Source organism: Heloderma suspectum, chromosome 6, assembly GCF_057233095.1.
Source record: "Heloderma suspectum isolate Gila_16-S chromosome 6, 16-S_ref, whole genome shotgun sequence".
Lineage (NCBI taxonomy): Eukaryota > Metazoa > Chordata > Lepidosauria > Squamata > Helodermatidae > Heloderma > Heloderma suspectum.
Window position 1 is genome coordinate 47,363,786 of NC_139463.1, and position 26,890 is coordinate 47,390,675.

At 44.6% G+C, this 26,890-nt stretch overlaps 1 protein-coding gene across 1 annotated transcript in view; it reads left to right on the top strand.

Annotated features, from left to right (window-relative positions):
• Window positions 1–26,890, top strand: part of ANTXR1 (ANTXR cell adhesion molecule 1) — a 217,767-nt gene that overhangs the window by 78,336 nt on the left and 112,541 nt on the right. The window lies entirely within an intron of this gene.

Here is a 26,890-nt window from a genome sequence, read left to right on the forward strand (position 1 = left end):
GGATCTACCTACGCCAGCCTTCCTCAACCTGGTTGGGGAAGGCTGATCTACAGTCTTGGATGGCTCATGAAGACTGACTGCAGCTCACTGTTTATTTCTTTGAAGTGTGCAGCGTTGACTGCGAAAGTCCTTGCAGGAAGAGTGAGAGCTCTGGGTCAATTGTTCTCAGCAAACTCCATGTGGGTAGTTCCGGGGTAGAGGCGGAGATGGTGTTGGGTTACAGTTTGGGGGCAAGATGGATCTCAGAATTAAAAACCAGGTCTCTGGTTAAAAACCTCACCTTCAGTGAGGCCCAAACTACATGCTACAATACATGGCCCATTTAGATGAGGAAAAGCTGCTTCCAGTGGGGAATACTGGAAGCAGAGTGTGAAAGGGGATTTCCCTTCCTGCTGTTTCCTTCCCCCACATCCCCCTCTAAGAGGCCTCTTGTTGCCACAGGGCTATAAATGCACCGATCAGTTAGGAGGTCCATGTGCAGAGTTTTGGTGTAGGAAGAAACTGGATCACTGTCCAGGTAATGAGATACCAGTGGGACAGTGCAGCTGGAAGAATTGTTACTCAGTCCTGTGCAGAAACACAAAATGAAACAGTTGGCTGTCCGGTACTAGTGAAGGCACTCTCAAGGACCCCACCGCTGTGACAGTGGTGGTGTTCTGCACCCCCAAGGGTCCCGGTAATAAATAAATCATGTTGCCTCTCCTGACTCTGAAAAATACACACAACATGGTTCTGCAAGTTTCTACCTGAGGCTGGCTGTGCATGATGCTGATTAGCTGGCTCCTGTGATGTCACTAGTAAACCTCCCATCCTAATCCCAAGAGCAGTTTTGCGCTGTACAGAGGGATTGTTTGTTTTTATTTAATAAAGTGACACATGAATGGATACACACAAGACATTTACGTGGCAGCTTTAAAAAGAAAAAAGTAGACATTCCTCCTGAACCATGGGGGGAGTTGAGAAAGTTGAGATTCACGTATATATATGTATGTATGTATGTATGTATGTCATTTTGGCTGTGAGCATGGAGAAAAGACAGGCTAACCCTTTAGCTTAGGGAACGGATATGACTTCTTTTTATATCATACTTGTCTCTACCCCACCTGCAAAAATCCAGGCACCAGTATTCAGTTTTTTACTGGATTCTGGAGTGTTGATTTTCCCAGTCTCGTGAATACTGCAACACAGGTCTGCTGTGTGACTCGCCCTGACTGGAAAGATCTTTGCAAAATGGGGCAAGCCAGGATGTGGCGACTTCAGCATGCAAAGACCAGCTATGTGAATCTGCTTAGTTGTTCTGGATGTAGCAAGAGGTTCTGGACAGCTATTTTGACACTTGGAATGGCAAGTGTGGGGCTACTGAGCTCTTCTGTGGCTGAACAATAGAGTTGTACATTGAATAATAGGAGCATTTGCAAGTGTAAATCCTAATTAAAGAATTGATGAGCGGAGCGTAGGTGGTGTGGCTTCACTTACCAAGAGTCCCTTGGGGATACAACATTCCTATCTAGCAGCAGGATGTCTGGATGGGCAGCCCCAAACAACTATTTTTGTCAGCCTTCCCCAACCTATTCCCCTCCAGATGTTTTGGACTACAACTCCCAGCATTCCTGGCCAGTGGCCCTGCTGGCTGGGGCTGATGTAATCTAAAACATCTGGAGGGCACCAAGTTGGGGAAGGCTGTTTTACGGTGTACATGTTCACTGAGGTTTGACAAGTTAATTCGCTTTCTAATTAATCATTACTACCCTGAGTCATCCAAAAATGTCCTGCTCGTCTAAGGCTCAGTCCATTGTTGCCTCTCGTGCCTGGAATCCCCTCCCCAAACACCACCATGGTGCCACCTCTCCCCCTTTTTTTGAAATCCACTTCATCAACCCAGCTTTCCTATAAACCTTTGGCTGAACCTCTTATTCTTCACTCCCGGTGGGAAAAAAAGGCTAAGTACTTGGAATTGCGGTTGCTTGTATACATCCCTTTTTCCCTTCCCTTCCACCTCCAATACATTTGAACTGTAACCTGCTCAGCGGATATTAGTCTCACTTAGTACACCACCACCACCGTCAAAGTATATAATATTTTTTGGTCTAGGATAGGATCTGGACCCAAACAGCCTGAGTAAATTAAGTTATCCTTTTGAACTAGAACAACCGTCCTTTTTGACATGCCAAATCTGACAGCAAGAATGCATTTTCATTTGACCTGCCCTACGCTGGAGCATGAACACTGGCCAGATGGCACCTGGGAGTGGTGGTTGGATGAGAGCATATACTACTGATACCTGGGAAAGAATCCGTTGCCACATGCGACTGGTATAGGCCTGGCAGCTGATTGCTCAATTTTGTCCACAAGCTGGTGCCTTTAGCCAGGTGCCCCCTTCTACCCAGAGTCTGGACTGGCCCTGGGTGGGTCGCTGTGTAGTTTCCCCTGCATCCTCCCAGTTCTGTCAGCTTCAGTAGATGGAGGAGAAGCCTCAAGCCTGTCTCTAGACCTTCTCCTGACCCTGTACAGCACCTTCTGCTGGGATTTCTGATTAACTGAGCTCTGTAAATCACAGTGATGGTAATTAGCAAGATTGCTCTAATATGATATCAGAGATTAGATGAATCACCTAATTTTAATGGGCAACCAAAATGATCAAGGGGCTGGAGCAGCTCCCCTATGACAAAAGGTTACAATGTCTGGGACTGTTTAACTTGCAAAAAGGGTGAGTATGAGGAGACATGAGAGAGGTGTACAAAATTATATATGGCATGGAGAAAGTGGACAGGAAGAAATTTTTCTCCCGCTCTCATAATACTAGAACCCAGTGGAGCTGATTGATGGGAGATTCAAAACAGATATAAGGAAGGCCAGGATCTCTTCTCGATCAACCCAGAGTGCAGGGCACAGAATAACGGGCTCAAGTTACAGGAAGCCAGATTCTGGCTGAATATCAGGAAAAACTTCCTGACTGCTAGAGCAAGATGACAATGAAACCAATACCTGGGGAGGTGGTGGGCTCTCCCACACTGGAGGCATTCAAGATGAATGCCATCTGTCAGGGATGCTGTGACTTGGATTTCTGCATTGAGCAGGGGGTTAGACTCGATGGTCATACAGGCTCCTTCCAACCCTACTATTCTGTGATTCTAAGTACTTCTTCACACAGCACATGAAATTCGCTACCACAAGATGTAGTGATGGCTGCCACCTTGGATAGCTTTAAAAGGGGATTAGACAAATTTATGGAGGAGAAGGCTATCAATGGCTACTAGTCATGATGGCTATATATTACCTTCAGTATCAGAGGCAGTTTCCCCCTGTGTACCATGAGCAGGAGGGTGCTATTGCACTCTTGTCCACCTTGTGGGTTTCCCACAGGCAGCTGGTTGGCCACTGTGTGAACAGAATGCTGGACAAGATAGACCTTTTGTTTAATCCAGCATGGCTCTCCTTATATTCTTAATGCAAGACGTGCTCAAAAATATCTGTTTCAGATCAGTGCTTTGACTTGTTGAAGTGTGTATTTCTAAAGTACATTTGAAGCCAGAAAGCCAAGTCTCTACTTTTTACCACTCCTATTTGGCAAAGTTGCTTTGGGCTAGACTAGTGTACCAAACCAATGTATCTACTCTTTCTGATGCTTGTTAAATTTTCCACCAGTGTCCATGCTGGTGCTCCAAAGCTATATTTGACTCATACTTGGCTGACTGGAAATGAACGACAAATGTGTGTGAGCAGACAATTCCTGAAATCTCAGCTTTTGCTCCTGCATAAAACTCTTAAGTTCATCGGCTAATGTCTAGGAACAGTGCAGCTCTGCTCTGCACAGGAATGTGTTTGTTTATTCCTTGAAATTATTTTTATTCCAGCTCTCCCACCTTTTGAGGCAGCAAACAAAATCCTAAAAATAACAAAAAATATTCCTAGACAAGTAGTAAAGGTAATGGAAAAAATAACCGCCGGGGCTGGGGGGGAGGGAGCAATACTTCCAAAACAGCAGGTAAAAACCCAACATCTACCACACAGTGTATTTACATTGCAGGTTTTTGCCTTAAAGTATACAACACTGGGTGAGAAAGGATTGGGGCCTAATTCTGCAGTAAGTGGTGATTTGCACACAAGTATGCCCTTCCATATATGCCCTCAGTTATCTATGTTGTTGTTGTTCAGTCGTTCAGTCGTGTCCGACTCTTCGTGACCCCATGGACCATAGTACGCCAGGCCTTCCTGTCCTGCGCTCTCTCCCGGAGCGTGCTCAAGTTCATATTCATTGCATCCGTGATGCTATCTAGCCATCTCATCCTCTGCCGTCCCCTTCTCCTTTTGCCTTCAGTCTTTCCCAGCATCAGGGTCTTTTCCAGGGAGTTTTCTCTTCGCATTAGGTGGCCAAAATATTGGAGCTTCAGCTTCAGTATCTGTCCTTCCAATGAGCACTCAGGGTTGATTTCCTTTAGGATGGACTGATTTGACCTCCTTGCAGTCCAGGGCACTCGTAAGAGTCTTCTCCAGCACCACAGTTCGAAAGCATCAATTCTTCGGCGCTCAGCCTTCCTTATAGTCCAGCTCTCACAGCCATACATTACTACTGGGAAAACCATAGCTTTGATTAGACGGACCTTTGTCGGCAAGGTGATGTCTCTGCTTCTTACTATGCTGTCTAGGTTGGCCATAGCTTTCCTCCCAAGGAGCAAGCGTCTTTTAATTTCATGGCTACAGTCACCGTCTGCAGTGATCTTGGTGCCCAAGAAAGTAAAATCTGTCACTGCTTCCATTTCTTCCCCTTCTATATGCCAGGAAGTGATGGGGCCAGATGCCATGATCTTCGTTTTTTTAATGTTGAGTTTCAAACCAGCTTTTGCACTCTCCTCTTTCACCCTCAACAAGAGGCTCTTGAGATCCTCTTCGCTTTCTGCCATTAGGGTGGTATCGTCTGCATATCGGAGGTTGTTGATAATTCTCCCGGCAATCTTAATTCCGACCTCTGATTCATCCAACCCGGCATTTCTCATGATGTACTCTGCATATAAGTTAAATAAGCAGGGTGACAATATGCAGCCTTGTCGTACTCCTTTCCCAATTTTGAACCAATCGGTTGTTCCATCTCTGGTTCTTACTGTTGCTTCTTGACCCTCGTACAGGTTTCTCAGGAGACAGGTAAGGTGGTCTGGTACTCCCATCACTTTAAGAATTTGCCACAGTTTGTTGTGATCCACACAATCAAAGGCTTTAGCGTAGTCAATGAAGCAGAAATAGACGTTTTTCTGGAATTCTCTTGCTTTCTCCATGATGCAGCGAATGTTGGCGATTTGATCTCTAGTTCCTCTGCCTCTTCTAAACCCAGCTTGTACTTCTGGTAGTTCTCGGTTCACATACTGCTGAAGCCTAGCTTGTAGGATTTTGAGCATCACCTTGCTGGCATGTGAAATGAGCGCAATTGTGCGGTAGTTTGAACACTCTTTGGCGTTGCCCTTCTTTGGAATTGGAATGTAAACTGACCTTTTCCAGTCTTGTGGCCACTGTTGAGTGTTCCAGATTTGTTGGCATATTGAATGCAGCACTTTAACAGCATCATCTTTTAGGATTTTAAATAGCTCGGCTGGAATACTGTCATCTCCGCTAGCTTTGTTGTTACTAATGCTTCCTAAGGCCCACTTGACTTCACTCTCGAGGATGTCCGGCTCAAGTTCAGTGACCACACTATCATGGCTATCAGGGACATTCAGATCTTTCCTGTATAGTTCTTCTGTGTATTCTTGCCACCTCTTCTTAATCTCATCTGCTTCTGTCAGGTCCCTGCCTTCTTTGTCCTTTATCATGCCCGTCTTTGCACAAAACGTTCCCTTGAGATCTCCAATTTTCTTGAAGAGATCTCTAGTCTTTCCCATTCTGTTGTTTTCCTCGATTTCTTTGCATTGTTCATTTAAGAAGGCCTTCTTGTCTCTCCTTGCTATTCTCTGGAACTCTGCATTCAGTTGGGTATATCTTCCCCTTTCTCCCTTGCTTTTCGCTTCCCTTCTTTCGTGAGCTACTTGTAAAGCCTCGTCAGACAGCCACTTTGCTTTCTTGCATTTCTTTTTCTTTGGGACGGATTTCGTTGCTGCCTCCTGAACAATGTTACGGACCTCCGTCCATAGTTCCTCAGGCACTCTGTCTATCAGGTCTAATCCCTGAAATCTATTCCTCACCTCCACTGTATATTCATCAGGGATATGATTTAGGTCATACCTGAACGGTTTAGTGGTTTTCCCGACGTTCTTCAATTTAAGCCGAAATTTTGCAAGAAGCAGCTCATGATCTGAGCCACAGTCAGCTCCAGGTCTTGTTTTTACTGACTGTATGGAGCTTCTCCATCTTTGGCTGCAAAGGACATAATCAATCTGATTTCGATATTGACCATCTGGTGACGTCCATGTGTAGAGTCGCCTCTTGTGCTGTTGGAAAAGAGTGTTTGCTATGATCAGCATGTTCTCTTGGCAAAACTCTATTAGCTTTTGTCCTGCTTCATTTTGTACACCAAGGCCATGCCTGCCTGTTATCCCGGTGATTTCTTGACTTCCTACTTTAGCATTCCAATCCCCTATGATGAAGAGGACATCTTTTTTTGGTGTTAGTTCTAGAAGGTGTTGTAGGTCTTCATAGAACCGATCAACCTCAGCTTCTTCGGCCTCAGTGGTTGGGGCATAGACTTGAATTACTGTGATGTTGAATGGTTTGCCTTGGATTCGTACTGAGATCATTCTATCATTTTTAAGATTGTACCCCAGTACTGCTTTTCCCACCCTTTTGTTGACTATGAGTGCTACTCCATTTCTTCTAAGGGATTCTTGCCCACAATAGTAGATATGATGGTCACCTGAATTAAATTCGCCCATGCCTGTCCATTTTAGTTCGCTGATTCCCAAGATGTCGATGTTCAATCTTGCCATCTCATGTTTGACCACCTCCAGCTTACCTTGATTCATTGATCTGACATTCCAGGTTCCTAAACAATATTGTTCTTTACAGCATCGGATTTTCTTTTCACCACCAGACGCATCCACAGCTGAGTGTCCTTTCGGGTTTGGCCCAGCTGCTTCACTCTTTCTGGCGCTACTTGGAAATACCCTCTGCTCTTCCCCAGTAGCATATTGGACACCTTCCGACCTGAGGGGCTCATCTTCCGGCGTCATATCTTTTAGCCTTGTGATACGTTCCATGGGGTTTTCTTGGCAAGAATACTATCTATACTCACTTATAAAAATTAAAGAGAGAAGCTACTCTTAGACTATTTTGAATTCAGGGGGGTCAGGAACCATCTTGGTGTGGAATTACCAGCTGTCATCTTTCAAAGCTGAACTTTAAGAACTGAGAAGGGATCTGTAATTTTTTTCCCCAGTCACCAAGGATTTGGTGTCAAGTTCATCCTTCTTAGGGATGCTTAAGGAGTTTGATCTTGGTGAATTTCCTATACAAAATGACTTGATCCATATCTCTTGGACTACTGTACAGATTGGAACTTAACTATCCACCAGGCTTCATGCTTCTCTGAATGTGGACTGCGCTGGTTAGGGATGATGGGAGTTGTAGTACAACACATCTAGAGGGCACTAGGTTAGCAAAGATGGTATTACCTATAACAGGGCTGCAATTTTTGGCAGAAGCTCCTGCTTTCTTACAAGCTTTATGTCCATCCTCACATGTCTTATCCAGGCTGGACTCACCAAATTTCCTTCAGATTTCACTTTTGATAGAACTTATTGATGTGTGGAGCCTCTCTGACGAAACGCATTAGTTTTTAAGCAAAACTTGATTGGCATTCTTCACATGTTTGTAAAGTTCCTGAAGCGATCGTAACAGTGTTTGTACCACAACGAACATAAGTCACTAACAGAGCAATCCTCTACATGTCTACTCAAAAGTATGTTGCATTGAGTTCAGTGGAGCTTTCTCCCACATAAGCTAAGCACACTTAACTTAAGCACGCTTAAGCATGAGTAATGTTCAAGCTCAATGGGACTTACTTCTGAGTAAACAACCATAGGATTGTGTTGAAGGGCGCAGGCTTATGCATGTGTACTTGGACTTGAATTCTATGGGATTTCTTTCCAAATAACCTTGCAGAGGATCTGGCTGCATGACTGCAGTCCTATGCACATTTACCTATAACTAAGCCTTATTTAGTTCTGAGTAACCATGCATAGATGTGTACAGTAGGATTGCAGTCTTTCACATGTTTACTAGGGAGTAAGTCCCATTAAACGCAGTCAGTTGTATCCAGTAGTCCTACTTAGTAGATCCATCAAAATGAATAGGATGTAAGAAGTTGTTATTATTGTTGTCATTATTATTATTATTATCACATGCATAGCCCGCCTTTTTCCCTCTTGCAAGGAACCCAATGTGGTTTACGTAGTCCTCCTCCTCTGCATTTTATCCTAACATTGAATGCAACCCAGTGGGACTTCAGAGTATATATGCTTAGGGTTGCATTGCATGACAAAAAACCACTGCTACCACCACAAGGGTTTACAAAATGGATGCTGAAGGGTGGAAAATTAACATTGGCTTCTGAATTATAACTTCACTGTGTTCTGGTATATATTTTAACTATGGCAGCGATTTCCTGAGAATGCAGGTGGCATACTGAAAATGTTGCCCTACACTGTTTGCATTATAGATGTGTGGAAGCCAGTGTCATTCTCAAAAGGGCTTCAAGTTATTGCCTGTTTTAAAGCTATCATGCTGAGGATTGCAGATAGCCGATCCGGGAACTGCAGGGGCCCTGCTCTCTTCTTGTATAATTCTGTAAGGTTCTGAACTGAGGGGCATATCTTCCCTTCTGTCATAATATAAGGGTGTGTGGAATATTTTGGGCAGGTGGAGAGTCCTGTCAATAAGAGAAAGATGGTAACTACAAGACGGTTGGTTTTAAAGGTTTTAAGAGACCTCACAACCTTTGGTAGCATGGGAGCCTCCCTCTGCCACTGGTTTCAAACTGCTGGTCTCCCCATCCTATGTTGGGGTAGGTGGGAAGCAGCAACACTGGCTGCTATTCTACACTGGAGGTACTACACAATCGGACCTCTTCATGGATCATCAGGCAAGTTAGGATAGAGATTGGATTACTACACAATCCGACCCCTTCAAAGTATAGGCAAGCAAAGCAGCAGAATAGAGAGACAATAGATGAACCCTACACCAGAGTAAGGCAATTAGCAATGATCTAGTGCTGAGCAAAAATGGACAACCCTCCCGCCATTTGCTGCCCCATTTACAGGCAATGAAGGGGGGGGGGGGCTTTTGGCAATTCTCATCTTAGGATGGGCAAAAGGAGGTGAAAACTTGCCAGTGGCAGCATGCTTATGGATGCCAGGCAGCTGCTATTTCATTTCCCTGTTAAGTCCCCTCAGAATGATGCAATGTGATGATGAACTTCTGAGGAAACATGGTTTTAAAAATGGCAGTTACCAGGGAGGAGCTCCAGTGCCATGAAAGAGAGGTGATTCTGGATCCTTTTGTTACATGGACCCCCCACCCCCCACCCCCAATTTCAAGCTTAAAGTTCTGTGAAGAGAACTTTTGGCTCAGCTTTACATCTAGAAATAGAGATATCACATCAGAGATCAGAGAGCACTGTAGATCAACCCAACTGACAGAGCAAGGGCTCAGTTATTATTATTAATTATTATTATTACATTTATCTCCTGCTTTTTTCCCCTCCAAGGAGTCCAAGGCAGCTTATATTATCCTCCTCCTCTCCAGTTTATCCTCACAACAACCCTGTGAGGTAGGTCAGGCTGAGAGTCAGTGACTGGTCCAAAGTCACAGGCTGTGTTCAAACAATCACGAGGCGGGGGGAGAAGCCATTGCTCCTGTGTGTACTGTGCGCTCGCACACCGACTATTTGCATAATGCTGTGGCATCACAGTTGTAGAATGAGCTTCCCAGAGGGGCTCACCTGGTGCTGACATTGTGCTCTTTCTGGCACCAGGTGAAGACATTTTTATTTTCCCACACATTTTAGTCCTTAAATTCTGTTGTTTTTAATCTGTTACTGTAATTTAAATTTCTGCATTGCTGCTAGGTTTTATTCCGCTTTTTACTTTTATACTGTAGTTTTAAAATTTAAAATTTTTATAATGTATTTTATGCCATATTTTGTAGTTTTAATTGTTGTGAACTGCCCAGAGAGCTTCAGCTATTGGGTGGTATAGAAATGTAATAAACAAACAAATAAATAATCCCCCACGATGCAGCATGGGTTGGCATGTCATCTGAACTGGGTGCACTGCATGGCGGGGTGGCTTTCTACCCACTCTACAACCTCTACTGCACGTTTTGGGTTTTAGGGTGGGTATGAAGCCACCCCCATCACATTGCGTGCCCAGTTTGGACAACACGGTGGCTTCTTTCCCTGTAGCAGTTGTCCGAACCCAGTCAGACAGTGAGGTTCATGGCCAAGTGGGGGCTAGAACACTGATCTCCTGAGTCTCAGTCCAACCCTCTAACCACTATACCACACTGGCTCTCATAATTTCTGTAATACTGTACGAGCAAAACTGCTAGATCTTTCATGCATGCTCCTTGGAAATAGTTGAAGGGCAAGTGACAAGCACTGGAAAGTCCAATCAGCTGCCTAGGAGAAAAGATCAACAAGTTCCAGTCTCACAGTGGGAATAAAACAAGCAAATCTGGAACCTAGGATAACATTAGGGATGAATCAGTTAGCAGAGGAAGTTCCTGGTTTTTTTGTGGTGGTGTTTACCCCTATAAAGTGGCATACCCTGAGAAAGAAAAAGGCTGAGCTTCTTGTGGGAAAAAGAATAATTTTGCTGAAGTATGCAAACAGGCACGAAAGCTTGCAAAAAGGGTACAAACGAGTCAAAGCCCAGGTAAAGCAATACAGGCCAAGAACAGAGGATTCTGTGTTTCAGTTAGAGACAAAAACAGGAATATAAACTGAAGTACACCAGCCCTGATTTACAGGGCTGGCCCTACCATGAGGCAGAGTGAAGCAGTTGCCTCAGGTGGCAGATGCTGAAATAGACCTAAAGCTACTATTTGTATGAGAAGCAGAGCACTGAAATACAATGGCTGTTGAGTACAGGAGCAACTATCAGTATTCTAGACGACTGGAATGATAGTAGAGAGGCAGCAAGTAATTGGAAAGACAAACACAAGGGCTACTATGAGAAAAGGTCTGGTTTCCACAGATGGATAAAATGTCAGGAAAACAGCGCAGAGGGTGCCTTTTGCTACTATAACGTTGCGGCATTCAGAATGACTGCATTGGCCCAAAGACCATGGTTAGAAGTGAATCCAAATTCTGTGGACATTTTCTAGCAAAAGATTACCTGCTGGTTGTTACTGATGAATACTCCTTATACCATAAATTGAGGGCTGCTAAATCAGCAAGGCTGGCCCAAAACATTTTGCTTCTTGAGGCAAAGAACAAGATGGCACCCCTTCCCATTCCATGCACAAAAGCCAACTGGGTTGCAGATAAATATACCTCCACTGCACCTGAAGGCAGCGGGTTAACTTGGGAGGTGCAGAGCAGGCTGCACAGCATACAGAGCCATGTTTCCACAACAATGGAAGGAGAAGCTAATGGAGGAGTACCGGATTTTTTGAAGCGAATCGGCTTTGCTGTGAGCAGGGCTCCATGAGCAGATTCTTCGGACGAGTAAAAATCACTTCACAGAACATGCTTCCTGGTGGGGGTGGGGGGTGAAGTGAAGGTCATCTGACTGGCAGGGGCTGCTCAATCAATAAGAGAGGCTTCCCCCCCTCTCCGCCCATTTCTCCTTTCCCCTGAAAGTCCAAATGCACCTGCATTTCAGGAGCAAGCCTCATTGAGCACAATGGGAGTTACTTCTGAGTAGACACACATATGCTTGTGCTGGGAAAGAGGTGGCGGGGAGAACACAAAGACGGAAACCAGACCCCATTTTAACCCGCAGGACCTCATTGAGCACAATGGTAGTTATTTCTGAGCAGACAGTAATTGGTTTGTTGTGGGAAAGAGAGCAGTAAACACAAAGACAGAAACCAGCTGCCATTGTAACCTGAAGGATATCTATAACAAAGCTGTGAAGTACTTACTTCCTAAGGCAATGAATTGGAGCCTCGAGATCACTTGATCCGCACTTAAGGAATTGGGCTTTAAAATGTGCCATGTCAATTGAGGGGGTTCTCTGTTATTTCTGTGGGCATTCAGAGGGCAAGCCTCATTCAGCACAATGGGAGGAAACACCCCTTGACTGAGGTCACAGTGAAAGGCGCACCCCTAGCATACCCGAGGTCAGTGTGGGGGTTGGGGCACACAGCGACTATACCGGGGAGAACCCAACTTGAGGAAAAGAATCAGACTTTAAGCAGTCTCGGGAAATTTGATTTTTCCCTGATAAGCTCCAGGGTGGCTGCTGGATGGCCACGATGTCATGTATCCCTAACGACCTCAACATGCAGCCAGCGCGGAGTAAGTTGCTCATGGAGACCCCCCCCAGGTCTCTCCTCCAACACTTTGCTGCTACTTCCCAGCATCCTAAGCCTGGGGCAACTGCTCCCCTCTCCCTCATGGTAGGGCTAGCCCTGTAAATCAGCCACCCCCAAATTGTGCAAAATACAATCTGAAATCCCAGAGGAACTTAAAATAGACAATGGCCCATCTTTTTAAAGAGTAGAATTACTGTAGGCTGCAAACTCTGCAGGATTCCCTTACAGGAAAAGAACACCTCTTTCACTCAAAGCAGCTGGAAAAGCAGAAAGATTCCTGGGAACCATTGATAAAATAACAATCTCAACAGTTGAAGGAAAAAATTTGAAATAGGAAATATACAAGCTTCTATGTAACTACCTCACTGCACAGTACAAGTGGCCATGCTCCAGCAGCTGTAACTTTCAACAGAAACATTTGCATCCACTTACTGGAAGATTCTGACTTCAAACAAAAAGTTGACAAGATGAAGCTAAAAATGAAACTCTATGCAGATAGAAAACACAATGCCACAGAGACTAGGATAAATCAAGGATACTTAGTCTTGTTGTCTAGTCCCTTAAATCCAAGTTAAATGATTCATGATCACAGCACAGAGAAGAGATAATCAGAAATACATCTAATTTTAAGGTAATCTCCTAAGGAGGAAGAGAAGGAAAAAGACATAGCAATTCCACAGACCAGGCAATGACAAAGAACAATAGATAGAGAAAATATAATTACAAAACAAACTACAACATCTTGTTCTGGATGCATGAGCATCCCATTGCTCGTCCAGTTGTATGCTTGCAAAAAGTCAAGGGTATTAAGTGCAAATGCTCATAAAGTTTTGAAAGTGCCTACCCCCTGCCTCATCCCCAAAGCCCAGAAATATACCTTTGGGGCAGTGGAAACTGGAGATGGCACTGGATGGCACTCCTATGGCTCTTGCAGAGTGGCTTTTCTGGTTAACAAACTGAGATTACACCATTGTCTCCAGGGTCAAATGCAACAGGAAACTGTGGTTTCAACAAATGATAGAAGTGTGAAAGCTGGTGTGTGAGGGGAGTGGCATCCATGATGCGTGTTCTTGGGTTAATAAACCATTAAGACAAGATTGTTTCATCTGAACTAGACCATTGTTCCCCCCAAACGTACTAGTGATCACTGCATGCAACCAAAGGAAAGCTTTGGTTCGCAAAAATGGCCATATATCCTTAGCAAACGGTATCTCAGTAATGTCACCCAGTTTGCCCTCCAAAAGAGATTTACCTGGCCTTGACATATTATTCCTTAATATGCCTGGCCAAAACATGCATTTAAAAACCAAAAGGCTTTTAGTTGGAGTGTTTTCTTAGATTTGCAATTCTACATTGGATTTGCTTTATGCTTTGTATTGTTTTATCCTCTAAACTGCTTTGAGTTCACTTTGTGAAGAAGAAAAAAGGAATGTGATACTAAAATAAATAATAAAATTAATGTCCTGCTGAAGTTAGCTTTCATAATAACTAACAATTGGCTGTGGCTACCTGAGCAAAACTCCAGATTCAGCATGCCTCTCTGCCTTTTTCTGACAGGAAAACTAGAAACGTCTGGCATTTAGGACAGATCCAGGAGAGCCAGCTCAAGAGATCACAGGCCTTGAATATAAAATATGATATGAATATATGGCAAAAGGAATATAAATCTCAGTCCATAATTTAGAGTAGGAAAGGGCAGTGTACCTTACTAGGGTGCTGTTTAATTCTCTCAGTATGAAGCACCCCCCTTTCTACCAAAAATGGCACTCTAGGTGGACAAGTCAAATAGATAGATAGATAGTGATGGGGTTTTCCCTAGAAAGATGTTGATATATTTGTCGTGAAGGTTTTTCCCTAGAAAGGCAATATGTTTTTTGTGAAGATACTGGACTAAGTTTCTTCCTGGTGCAAAATAGTACAGTTTTGTATTGTGTTGCTTTCAAGCTATGCCAGATTCCAGCAGTGGTGCCTTTGACCCCTTGGATAGTATTAAACTTGATGCACCAGATCCATTCCTGCATTCTTGAAGTGATGGTGTTACTCTTGGCTGCAGCAGGTTTAAAAAGCAGAGTTAAGTCAATTAGGAACTGATGGGAGCCTTATATAGGCTGTATAGTGCTGGTTGCTTCATTTGGTGAAGCCTCCCAGCCTCTGATTAAATCAAAGGGAGACAGTATTTCTCATGCATAGGTTAGTGCAGAGAGGTAAGGGGAAATGGTGACATTTTTTTAAAATGCCCCATGAGTTATATGTACACTGAATTACGGTTATTGGTAAGGGAGATCAGCACCCTTTTCTTTGTGTATTTTATCTTGTTTTTGTACACCAGTCTGGAAACTCTGCTGAAGAGCAGTTTATAAATCTTTTAAAACATACTTCCCCAATCTGGTGCCCTCCAGGTGTGTTGTACTGTAACACATCTGGAGGGCATCAGGTTGAGGAAAGCTGTTTTAAATAAATAAAAGTAAAACAAAACTTTTAGCATTTAAAATTACAGGCATGAGAGAAAGAAAGAGAAAGACAGATTGCTCAAGGCGGAGGGTAGAGACATATGTGACAATTCTGGAGTAGCTGGGTTGTTCTGAAAGCACCCTTAAGTATGTTCAGTCCAAATGTACCTTTTCTTAATGGCTCCCCAGGAACCTCCCATACTCCCCCATCTATCTAGGACACTGAGGTTCACTTGAAACCTAATTCAACATTTCTTCTGGCTTCTGAGTAAGGCATTGCCCATATGCTTTCAGTCTTATCTTTGTGACCATTAGGGCTAGAAACCTGCTCTCTCTTTAAATAAAGGGGGGGAAAAGAAAGGTGAGATTTTTAGGAAGCTAAATCCCCATGGCCAATACCACATTCTCTGGCTTTTCTGTCCTTGTGTGGAATCATGGCATGCAAACTGATTTCCCTCCTGGCTCCTGGAGACCAGGGTGCAAGACCAAGGTCCCGTAACCCAAGGGAGGGCAGACTTCATGCTTGTGGGATCTACTCTATTGCTTACTAGAACCCTGAGATCCACCAACAGGAGCCAGGCACAAAGGAGTAGCAGAGTCTGTTACCTGCTGAACACCATGAGCCATATACGGGGATGATCTGAGTACACAAATACAAATCTGAGTTACTACAAATCAGGGATTCTAACACTCTAATTTAGACCTTGAAGTGTTATTGTTAAACAAATGGGAGTTGGAGAGCCTTGCTGATCTACAGCAAATCACCAAAAAATCTGTTGCAAGACCCCGATCCACCTTCTGCCCACCCCTGCCTTAACCCCCGGAATTGTTCTTCCAGTTTCTTCATTCATCCTAGTCATGGATGAAGGTATTGAATACTGCTGGGCCAAGAGTAGTGGAATTGCCCCTGTCTAGGAAACACCCTGGCTTGACTCAGGTCTATTAGTTATCCCATTTCCACAGTGGCTTTCCAGCCAGAACTGGGTCCACCTTCTTTCTTCCACATGGAATTGTATCCAAAGTCTTGCTCAAGGCAAAGCATATGCTGTCAATTTATAAACCTAAGCATGGCAGAAGAACCCATTAGAGAGAAGTCGTCCCCCCTCCCCAGCCTCTTTCACTGTCTGTACAAATAGCTAACCCTGTGATACCACTGTCTGTATTATTCATCCTCCCCAGCACCTACTCCCCCAACCCGCAACCATCCAGCAAACGCTGTCGTAAGTAGCTTTGGCTCTCTGAGTATACACGATGCTTCTATGCAAAGCAGAGATATTATGGCATCATTTCAGTATGGTTTTCATTACAGCATTAGCAAAACACTCATTTCTCATTTGTTGGGCTCTCTAGCAGGCAATTTTTCTGGCTCAGAGAATGCACCGGTCTCTCTCTCTCTCTCTCTCTCTCTCTCTCCCCCCCCCCCTTCTTGCTTCCGCACAAAATGGGTTTCAGTTTTTAGAAAGGAGCTCTTTTGTGGAAGGGAAGGTTCCATGCTGCTGCTGTAGCTAGAGTCGGAAAAATATCTGTGCCAGACGAAGCAAACATTTCTGGATGGTGTGAAGATTTCCAAGGTATCCTTCGCAGGCTGCTTGCCTTATATTAGGGACTGAAGATCCACTGGCAAGGAAGCAGTTGAAATGGAAAAATGCAAAGCTCAAACCCCCAAATCGACTGAAATATGGAAAGAAAAACCAGCCATAGAGCAGAGAGTCTGTGGGAGAAGGCTGTTGTTTTAAGTGCCTTCTCCTGCGGGGGAAAAATAATCCTGAAGTGTTTGCGTAATCTGGCTTGCTTTTGAGGGTTCACACAGGCAAGCGGCGAGTTTCTACTGACAGAAGAGAGTTCTAAGCAAAGGATTGCCCACAAATAGTGGGCTGTTTCATTTAACCCCTCCCAATCTTCACCCATAATGCTCCCCAAAGCCATGTGGAGCACATGCACTCTAGCTTCAGACACAGCAAAAAGGATCGAAAATAAAACTTCCAATATCATGCTGCCCTTAGACAAATCCATGGTGTGATCACACTTGAAATACAGTGTACAGTTCTGGTCACTGTACCTCAAAAAGGATATTGTAGATCCTTGGAAAAGGTATAGAAAAGGTGTAGAAAAGGGCAACCCAAATGATCAAAGGGGTGGGGCAGTTCCCCTATGAGGAAAGGTTACAGCATCTGGGCCTGATTACAAAACAGGCGGGGAAGGGGAAACATGGTAGAGGTCTACAAAATTATGGATGGTGTGGAGAATGTGGATAGGGAGACATTTTTCTCCCTCTGTCATAATACTAGACCCTGGGGTCATCTCATGAAGCTGATTAGTAGGAGATTCCGAACAGATAAAAGGAAGTCCTTCCTCACACAGTACATAGTTAAACTATGGAATTTGCTACCACAAGATGTAGTGATGGCCACCCATTTGTATGGCTTTAGAAGGGGATAAGACAAATTCATGGAGGAGAAGGCTATCGGTGGCTACTAGTCATGGTGGCTATATGCTACATCCAGATTCAGCAGGCATATGCACACCAGTTGCGAGTGGGAGGGTGCTATTGCACTCATGTCCTACTCGTGGGTTTCCCATGGGCAGCTGTTTGGCCACTGTGTGAACAGAACTCTGGTGGAGGTCTTGGTGGACCAAAGATGGACCTTTGGTCTGAACCAGCAGGGCTCTTCTTAAGTTCTTATATTCGTATGTTAGGTTGCCAGTACTGGAATGTTGTAGCTTCTGAGACTACTTTCTGTGTGGTCCATAATGGACTCATTGGAGGGGGAGTAGTGGTGTCTGTGCACATCTGCCTGCCTCTCTGCCCTTGCATCTCCTTCCACTTTCTATTTCAGTCTCTTTCCCTTCTGTGTCACTTTTGCATTTCTTCCTCCCTAAGTCAGTTCTGTCCCATTTCTGCACAAGTCTGTGATTTTATTTATTTATTTATTTATTTATTTATTTATTTATTGCATTTATACCCCGCCTTTCTCCCTCTCGCAAGGAACTCAAGGCAGCTTACATTATCCTCCTCATTATCCTTTTTTTAAAAAAAATCTGCATGAAAGTTTGCATTTAAATGTGTATGTGTGTAAATATTTATTTTAAATACATTTTCTCTCAAAATGTACATTTCTAAATGCATTTTCCCTCAAAATATACATTTTAAAACTTTTTAAAAAATGTTTATTTTGAGCTGAGGACTGCATCATAACATTCGGGCCCTGTGAAAGCTGGTGGAGAATTTATGTCCTGATTTGGATATTAGTTTGGCAGGTTTGGATCAGGAGGACAGTTCATACTAGAATTTGCAGTTCAAATTCCTCAGCCAGACCTTGCCTCTGATGTTGGCCAAGGCCTTACACTTGACCAGTGGCTGCTGCTCTAGCAAGGGGGGAAGGAAGGATCCATCCTAAAGTACTGGTGGAGGTGGAATCGGGACAGGCCTATCTGGAAGGGGGAAGGGACCATAGCAGAGGGGCAGAAGAGGTGTGGGGGTTGCAGTAAGAAGCATGGAAAGGAGGTGCAGGAGAGCAATGGGGATGGGGAAAAGAGGAGCTAAAGTATCCTGCAGGGGAGCCCTGGGTTAATCAGGCTTGTGACCAGGGCACTGGGTTGCAGTAAGCACAAGCCCCCAGGTCTTCAAGACCAAATCTGTCGTATCCCCACTCTTCTCTATTACTTTTTGAATCTGGTATCCCAGCTTCGGAAACATGTTTTTGTTTCACAACATTGTTTTCTAGGAAGGACTCAGACAGAATTAGGCAAACTAATGTTTTGTTTGTACCAGGGGGTGGGGAGCAGTTAATGTTTGTGATGCAGCAAAAGCATTTTACCAAGCAAAAATGGACCCCCCCCCCCACCACCTTTGTTCCCTTGGGAGGCCAGAATGCACATTTAACGTGGGGAAGAAAAACAGGCATCTTACGAAATATTCTCAGAAAGTAGAAACACAAGATCTTGAGTCATTACATTGATAAATGAGACCAACTCATCTGAGTCTAAGCCAGGAAGACTCTGTGACTGAGAGCTTTTCTGCATAAGGCATTTATTGTGTTCTTGTCATTCCCTATTCACAATTGTTTACTGGTTCTTTCAATGACACCATGACCCTCCAGTTTCACTTCTGTTTGTAAACAGCACTTTCGGCGAGTTTTTTTAGAGCAGGGAAAGTGCGGCATTTAATTGTGAAAGTGAAAGAAAGCGCTGTTTCTACTTGTGTAATTGCACTCTTCTGCTATACCACAATCCCACCTAGAGGTTATGTAGTGGAAAAGCAGGAAAGGAAACACTCTTCACATAGTGCTCAGTTCTCATTTCTGTGACAACACTGAAAGTAGCTACAGTGTATTAACAGCTGATTAAGAGCCTTGTGTAGAAAAGCTCTGAGACATACATAATTCAGAATCCTGGAATCAGGAACCCTGCTCTTCTATGGGTTCACTAAGCTTGGGCAAATCACACCTCTCAGTCTTCATTTCCATTCTGTAGAACAGCTTTCCCCAATCTGGTGTCTTCTAGATATGTTGGACTGCAACTCCCATCATCAGCGCCCCTCAACTCCCACTGGCAATGTTGGCTGGGGATGATAGGAGTTGTAGTCCAACACAACTAGAGGGCATCAGGCTGGGGAAGGTTGCATGTAGAACAATAATGGAAAGAAGGGTAGCTTTGAAACCTGCCCCTTTATTTCTGCAGGTATTTTATTTAGGTATTTTAAACATTTTTACTACACTCTTCAGCCAGCAAAGCTCCTGTGACTTGCTGTACATAAGATCAATAAGAACAATAACAGATTTTTAAAACAGTGAAAAGAAGTATATATGGTCTTTAAGTAGCCTGTTCAAAAAGGAGGAGATGACAACAGTTCACCTCACTGACTTTTCCTCCTACTCACAGGGCTGGTGGTTCTGTTGTACCCTGTGTGGTGACAAAGGGCCCAGTCCCATCTGGAGAAGCGGGTTTGGGTGATGATGATGGCTCCTCCCCCCTGACACAATGGCATCACATGCTCAGAACACATCACACGTAGTGGTTTTCCCAGTGCAGCTCTGTACCGCAATTGCACACTGTATGCATATTTTTAATCTGCAGTTGTCTTAATTGCAACCCACAATCCAGTTTTGTGGATTGACAATAATGTTTTCAGACTAGATGCCATAAGTGGTTTTCACATCTGGAGTGCAAAATTCCACGTATCTGCAGCACCCTGAATGCTCATCTGTTTGTTCTGAAGCTTCTCCTGGTAGAAATACATCACACATCCAGGCATTTGTTGGGTTAATCTGGAGCAACTGTGTTTCCTCTCTGTATGCACAGATCCGGTGTCAAACAGTGTAAAGGAAGTATTCCTACTCAGGATTGTGCTTTTATTGTGTATTTGCAAAACTGAGCAAAATATAATAAGGAGAAGTTGCAACTCCTTTTGATCCAGAAAGAATAAAGAGGTCAGAATATTCTATGTTACCACAAAATCCTATATCTTATAATGAGCAAATTACGTGCAGAAATGTCAGAAAGAAGTTTTATGTTGCTTTCCTAAACCAATGCGAGCATTTTATGGTTTGTTTGTTTTTTGGTGGGCCCATAAAAATAAATGAACCAGGGCTCCTCATGCTCTCAGAACCATTGCCATTGCTAGAAAGCTGCGCTAGCTTTGCCATCTCCTGGAGTGATCTCAGCCCTTCTGAACTAACCACAGAGGAGGCAGTGAGCCATTTACAATGTCTCTGATGCTACAATACTGAGATAACCCTAGAATTACTACTGAATGCCTGGACAAGATCAGGAGCAGGTGGAGATTTCTGGAAAGCTTCTTGAGTTCCATAGAGGCTGGGGGTGGTGGTGGTTAATTTTTATTTTTTTGCTGGACTCTAGTCGTATATTGGGGCCTATACCATCAAAATGTTAGGGGGTGGGGGGAGATGGGCTTGTTAGCGGGGGGAAGGCAGTTGGTGTTAAGCAAGTATTTGCTGTTTGTAATGCATATCCAAAAGAATCTGCAGGGTATGGACGAGGCACAGTGAAGAAGCCATACTGATGCCCCCTGCCATGCTTGGCACGAGGGCCATGGTGGGATTATGATGGCTACCTTGTGCTCCTACGGCCAAGCCTCATCTGGTAGCCATATGCAAACCACTAACTCTCAGCTCCCACCGACCCCCTGCAAAGCTTCAGACTGGGAATACTGAACTACCCCACAAGGTTGTTGTAATGATTACTGAGATAATGTGTATTACGTGCTTTGAACACTCTTCTAAAGTACTACATCCAAAGCCATGCTTGCAAGTAGTTGATCAGTCCCATGGGGTGAGTGAGACTTCCTTCCAGGCGACTAGGCAGGGAAGTTGTGCAAAAATTCAGACGTGTTTCACCGTTTTATGTCAGAAATTATTAGCATAGGGTGGAAGTGGTGAGGAGGTGGACTAGTAAAAAAACAAAAACAAAAAACTACCACACATTGTAGACTAGTCATTTGTTTACAAGCCTGTGCTAAGTGTTAGTATTATTCATAAATGTATTAGGAAAACTATTGCAGATGAAGGAAACTAAAAAGACAGTTGCAAAAGCAGCCATCAGACATTATGTCTCCCTGAGGTTTTCCTGAAACAAAGCACAAACTGGAGACACTTTGCTAAAAGGCGGTTACTCGTGTCTAGAAATGGAACCATCAGGCTAGTCCAGACTTCAGCCCAGCTGGTCCTCATCTGGTCCCCGGCACTGTTTACTCCAAGATGCTTTAGGTTCCTGCATAATCGCATCGAGCAACGCAAACGCTGAATCTAACGAAGGACCATGTAGGACTAACTCAGAGGAAATGAAAAGCAGACTTCTGGACTGTAGTGGGATTAAAGCTGCTCTTCTGGATTGTCCAAAAAAATCACATAAGATTGTCAAGGACAACAGGTTAAAAAGATATTCTGATCCTTCCTGTTCAACCCAAGGTAATTGCACAGCTTGCCAGAGTTTTCCTGTACCAATGGAATTTTGATTTAAACGAATGGCAGCTGACAAGCTCTTCACAATCAGAAATGGTCTTTTAGGGACCCCTCCAAAATGGTCTGCATAGTTAAAGCAATGGTATTCCCCGTAGTAACCTATGGCTGCGAGAGCTGGACCATAAGGAAGGCTGAGCAAAGGAAGATAGATGCTTTTGAACTGTGGTGCTGGAGGAAAATTCTGAGAGTGCCTTGGACTGCAAGAAGATCAAACCAGTCCATCCTCCAGGAAATAAAGGCAGACTGCTCACTTGAGGGAGTGATATGGAAGGCAAAACTGAAATACTTTGGCCACATAATGAGAAGACGGGATACCCTGGAGAAGATGCTGATGCTAGGGAAAGGGGAAGGCAAAAGGAAGAGGGGCTGATCAAGGGCAAGATGGATGGATGACATTCTGGAGGTGATGGACTCGACCTTGGGGGAGCTGGGGGTGGCAACAGCTGACAGGAAGCTCTGGCATGGGCTGGTCCATGAAGTCACGAAGAGTCGGAAGCAACTGAATGAATAAACAACAACCAAAATGGAGGCCTGGATGCAGTCTGTCTGCCATGCCCCCCAGAAGGCTGTCATGGGAAGATCTTATAGGGATGTTGGCAACAGGGTTGGCCCTACCATTAAGCAGAATGAGGCAGCAGCCAATGCTGGCTGCAATCCTCAGGCAGCAAATGCTGAGGGGCAGTAGCAGCCTCCCAAGCTGTTACTCCTGAACCCCACAGCCATTTTCATCCTCCTGAGCCAGTGCCCTAGTGGCAGCAAAGCTTCCTTCTTGCTAGCCCCAAGGCCTGCCCTGTATTCCCAATCTAGCCTGTGGTAGAGGACACTGTCCACTTGCCAGTGTTAAAGTAAGAATCCAGTCCAGTCAGCTTCTGTACATGAAATGGTGAAGGAGTGTGTGTCATCTTATCCTTAGTCTCAGGTAGCAAATGTCTTGGGCCAACCCTGTGAGAATGACCTAGATGACGTCCTCAGAGGGCTTGGAAGTTTATAGGAGGGAAAGAACAATGTCTTTAGTCCTGGTCAGGCATCTGCCTGTATAGGTTCTCAGAACGCATGGAGGGAGGAACAGGGCCGGGTGTGCTAGTCCTGCCCTCAGTGTTCTCATCACCCAGCCCTGGCTGCAACCTCAGACCTTCGCACATAGAGTGGAAGGCCTGACGGGGTATCTTCACACATTCAGCTGAACACACTTCGCATCCTCTGCATGATCAGGAACCCTGCATGGGTGGGGCTCCTGATTGCATGGAGATTCTACATGTGTTCAGCTGAATGAGCGAAGGTCCCCCCTTTAGACCTCCCAGTTCAAAGCACGATGGTCTGAAGCTGCAGCCATTGGGGGTCAGGATGGAGCCGGTAGTGCACATGGCCCCACTCCTCCCTCCAGGGGTTTTTGGTGAATGCGTGAACAGGGTTTTTGCTTAGCAAATATTTTGGGGGAAGTTCTGTTTGCCTGCTCAGAGGCAGAGTTCACACATGCCTTAAGACCTGACATTGGTATTGGAACCAGGATTCAGCCCTGAATCTGTTTAGTCCTAGGTCAGAATTCAAAACTGGATGAATGACTTATTTTTAGTTGTCCAATTCATTAAGGGCACAATCCTATGGGGATAGGCGGCCACCTCTGAATTCGGAGGCTACCGCCTATCCAACGCAGGGCAGGAGAAGCATGGAGGGGATCGTGCTTCTCCTCTCTCAGGGGCAGTCGGAGTGAATTCAAGTACTTATATTAAATTGCTGTGGACGTGTGGATGGACAGGGTTGCCCCCACCCCCTACTCTCCACACTCCCATGCATTGTTAAGTCAATAGGAGGCACCGAGTTACTTCTACCCCGTTCTCCTTTCTGTGCTCAGTCAAATGAAATGGACGAGGAGCTTCTCTACAGCAGCAATTTATTGCATGCTCATGATTGGCCAGTCACGGAAGTTTGCGGGTCATAACACGACATCGTCTACATCCAGGGCCCCTCCCACACTTTTTTAGGTTTATCCTGCGTAAAAAACACTGGACTAAATCAGGTTTTTAAAAAAAATACGCAGAATTGGTAGTGTGTAATGCCACTGTAGTGCTATATTTCAGCCACAAGATGGTGCTGTCTAAAGGAAAACATAGGAAAAGTGCCGAAACAGAAGGTTTCAATACAAACCACATGGTTGTCTGTGTCCACCTGTGTAACGGAGCCGATCGTAATCCTGCAAAGAATCTGGAAGCAGAAAGCCCCAGTAAGGCAGCGGGGTTTTACATTAATGTGGAGAAGCCTGAGAATGACTGGGGGTTGGGGACGATCCCATATATCGGCACATTGGAACCATCCGCTCAAAATCAATACAACTCTGCGTGCCTGTGCATCGCCTTTTTTTAGCCCTCTGCTCCACCCCCCACTCAGCTCCTCACCTGCTTGCACTGCAGGAGTTACTTCCGAGTAGACTGCAAACATCCTCCCTCCCACCCCTCTCCCTCCAGTGGCAACCCCTAAGTGCACAACAACACTTCTCCGGAAAAGTGATATTATGAATGACTGACCAGCAGCAGCAGCCACAGCAGCAATGATGATGATGGTGGTGGTGGTGGTGGTCCTGGCAGGGTTACAAGTCATTTGGAGGCCATTAGCTCTTAGAATCAGTAAAGCTCGGTACCAGAGAACTGGAAAGGCGGAGAAGTGAAGGGCATTGCAGGAATGAGTGTAAAGTGACAATGCTGTGTGGAGATTTATTTATTTTTACGAAGGAACCCCAAAACAACTTGCTGACTTTCTCAGGAAAAAAATTGAAAAAAAGTCGGAGTGAATTCAAGTACTTATATTAAATTGCTGTTTAACCTAGTTGAAAAAAATGTGATTTACTTCTGAGTAGACATGGCTATCCATGCCAGCTCAAAGCTGTTCCTCGAAGAGAAGAAAAGGGAGAATGGAGAGAACTGGCCCCATTCATATTAGAAGGTGTGCAGATAGGAGACAAGCATTTCCACACGGAGAAGCCAAAGGTTAACTCCTTCCATTCCTTCCCTCTCCCACTGTTTGAGGCTTGCTCTCCACTACTCTTTCCAACCACTCCCCCTCCCTACTCCCATTCTCAATGAATATTATAACAACAGGCAGAGGAATTCTCCAGACCCCTGTGGTGAAATTACCATCTCCTAGAAAGAGGACTTTTTCGATAATGGCTCCTGCAGTGTGGAATGCCTTCCCTAAGGAGACTCATCAGGCCCAAGATATGGTTACTTTTTGAAAGCTGTTAAAACCCCTTTTGGCCTGGCAGACCTTTGAGACTTCTTGGGGTTTCCTTTGACCACTGCTGCAGTTTTAATTGTATAGGAATTTTTAAATTGCATTTGTTTGGAAAGTTAAATCATGGTTTTATGATCTTTGTATTTGCTTACTGTAAGACTCTTTGAAAGGCTTTTGTGGGAGGTCTTCTGTGGCCGAGAGTGGGGGTGGTGGAAAGCAAAAGCGGAATATCCACCTCTTCCAGTTTTGAAACCTGGTTAGCTAAACGGTCAGCTTTTCTTGGGAGAAGAGAAGAAGGACTTTGAAACATTGCCCTATTAAGCCTCTCTCCTTTCCTAAGGAACAGAGCAAAAAAAAAAACTGGAGTGGAGACTCCCAGATTTAATTAAAGAAAAGCCCTCAGGTAGCACAGCTGAGGTTTGTCCCAGAGAGGAAAAAGTCCCGCTGTGATAATTAGGGATCCAGCACTATCATTCACAACCGTTTAAGTGGAGGCATGATGCTGACGCATTTTGCATTGATCGGGGTTGGATTTGGCAAAAAATGTCGAATCTTGTGTTCAGAGAGGGAATTCCTGTGGCATTTGCTGTCTGGCCAACTCTAAGGAAATGCATGCAGTTCCCGAGCCCTGCATGGGTTCTGCAAGGCATTCAAGTGAAGCCTCACTAGCCATCCTAGGGCTCGAGTGCCTTTAATTACAGGGTGGCTTGGAGGCTTCTGGTGCCCAGTAGGCTGCAGCTCTGACACAATATAGATATGCAGCAGCAGCACTGGCAGAAAAAGAAGTAGCTGCATCAAAAGCTTCCAGTCCGCGTGACATAGTGTTGGAGTGCTGGATGGACTGGCAATGCCTGGGTTCAAATCCTCACCCAGCCGTGTAGCTCACTGGGGGGTCTTGGGCAAGCCATGCCTTAACCTACCTTCCAGGGCTGTTGTGTGTTTAAGCTGGAAAGAGAGGACGATCTATGCCATCCAGAGCTCCTTGGAGGAAAAACGGGATAACAAATGTTTGCGATGATGGCAACAAGCGGCCCCTTCAGCAAAATGTTGTCTTCTGTCTCCACCCCCTAAAACAGGGATGGAGAACCTGTGGCCCTCCAGATGTTGTTGGACCCAAGCTCATCCCTGGCTGTTGGCCGTGTTGGCTGGGGCTGATGGGAGTTGGAATGCAGCAACATCTGAAGGTCCATGGGGAGAGGAAGGCTGTTGTGATGTCTAGACTCAGTGCTAAAGGTTGGGTGGAGTAGGGTGGGATTCCCCCGTTAAGAAAATAGCCTTTAAAGTATTGGACCCGATATGTGCACTTAGGAGCCTGACCACAGCAGAGCAGCTGTTAATTAGTCAAGAACTCAAAGGGTTATTAGCAAAATATTATGCCATTGTTTGTGGCCTGAGTAAAAACCACCATAACTTTAAGCTTCAAAGGAAAGAGAAAGGATGGTATTTACTAATAATAATTGGCTAAGTATAATTCAAGCCATAAAGCCATCCTTTCTATGTTTAACTATCAGGGAAACTAAGTATAAGCTGCTTTTTCGATGGCATCTAGCACTGGCATGACTGAACCGGATTTACTCAGAGAACAAGTTTAGTTGTTGGAAATGTAGTACATCACAAGCAGACCTTTATCATGCGTGGTGCAACTGTCAGTCTGTCCAGAATTACTGGCAGCAAATTTTGTGCATCTCAGATTATGAGCAGGAATTTCAGCTTATCCCTTTGTTAGTTTTGTTTAATGTTATTGATCTTGATATTGCTTACATTCAGAAATTA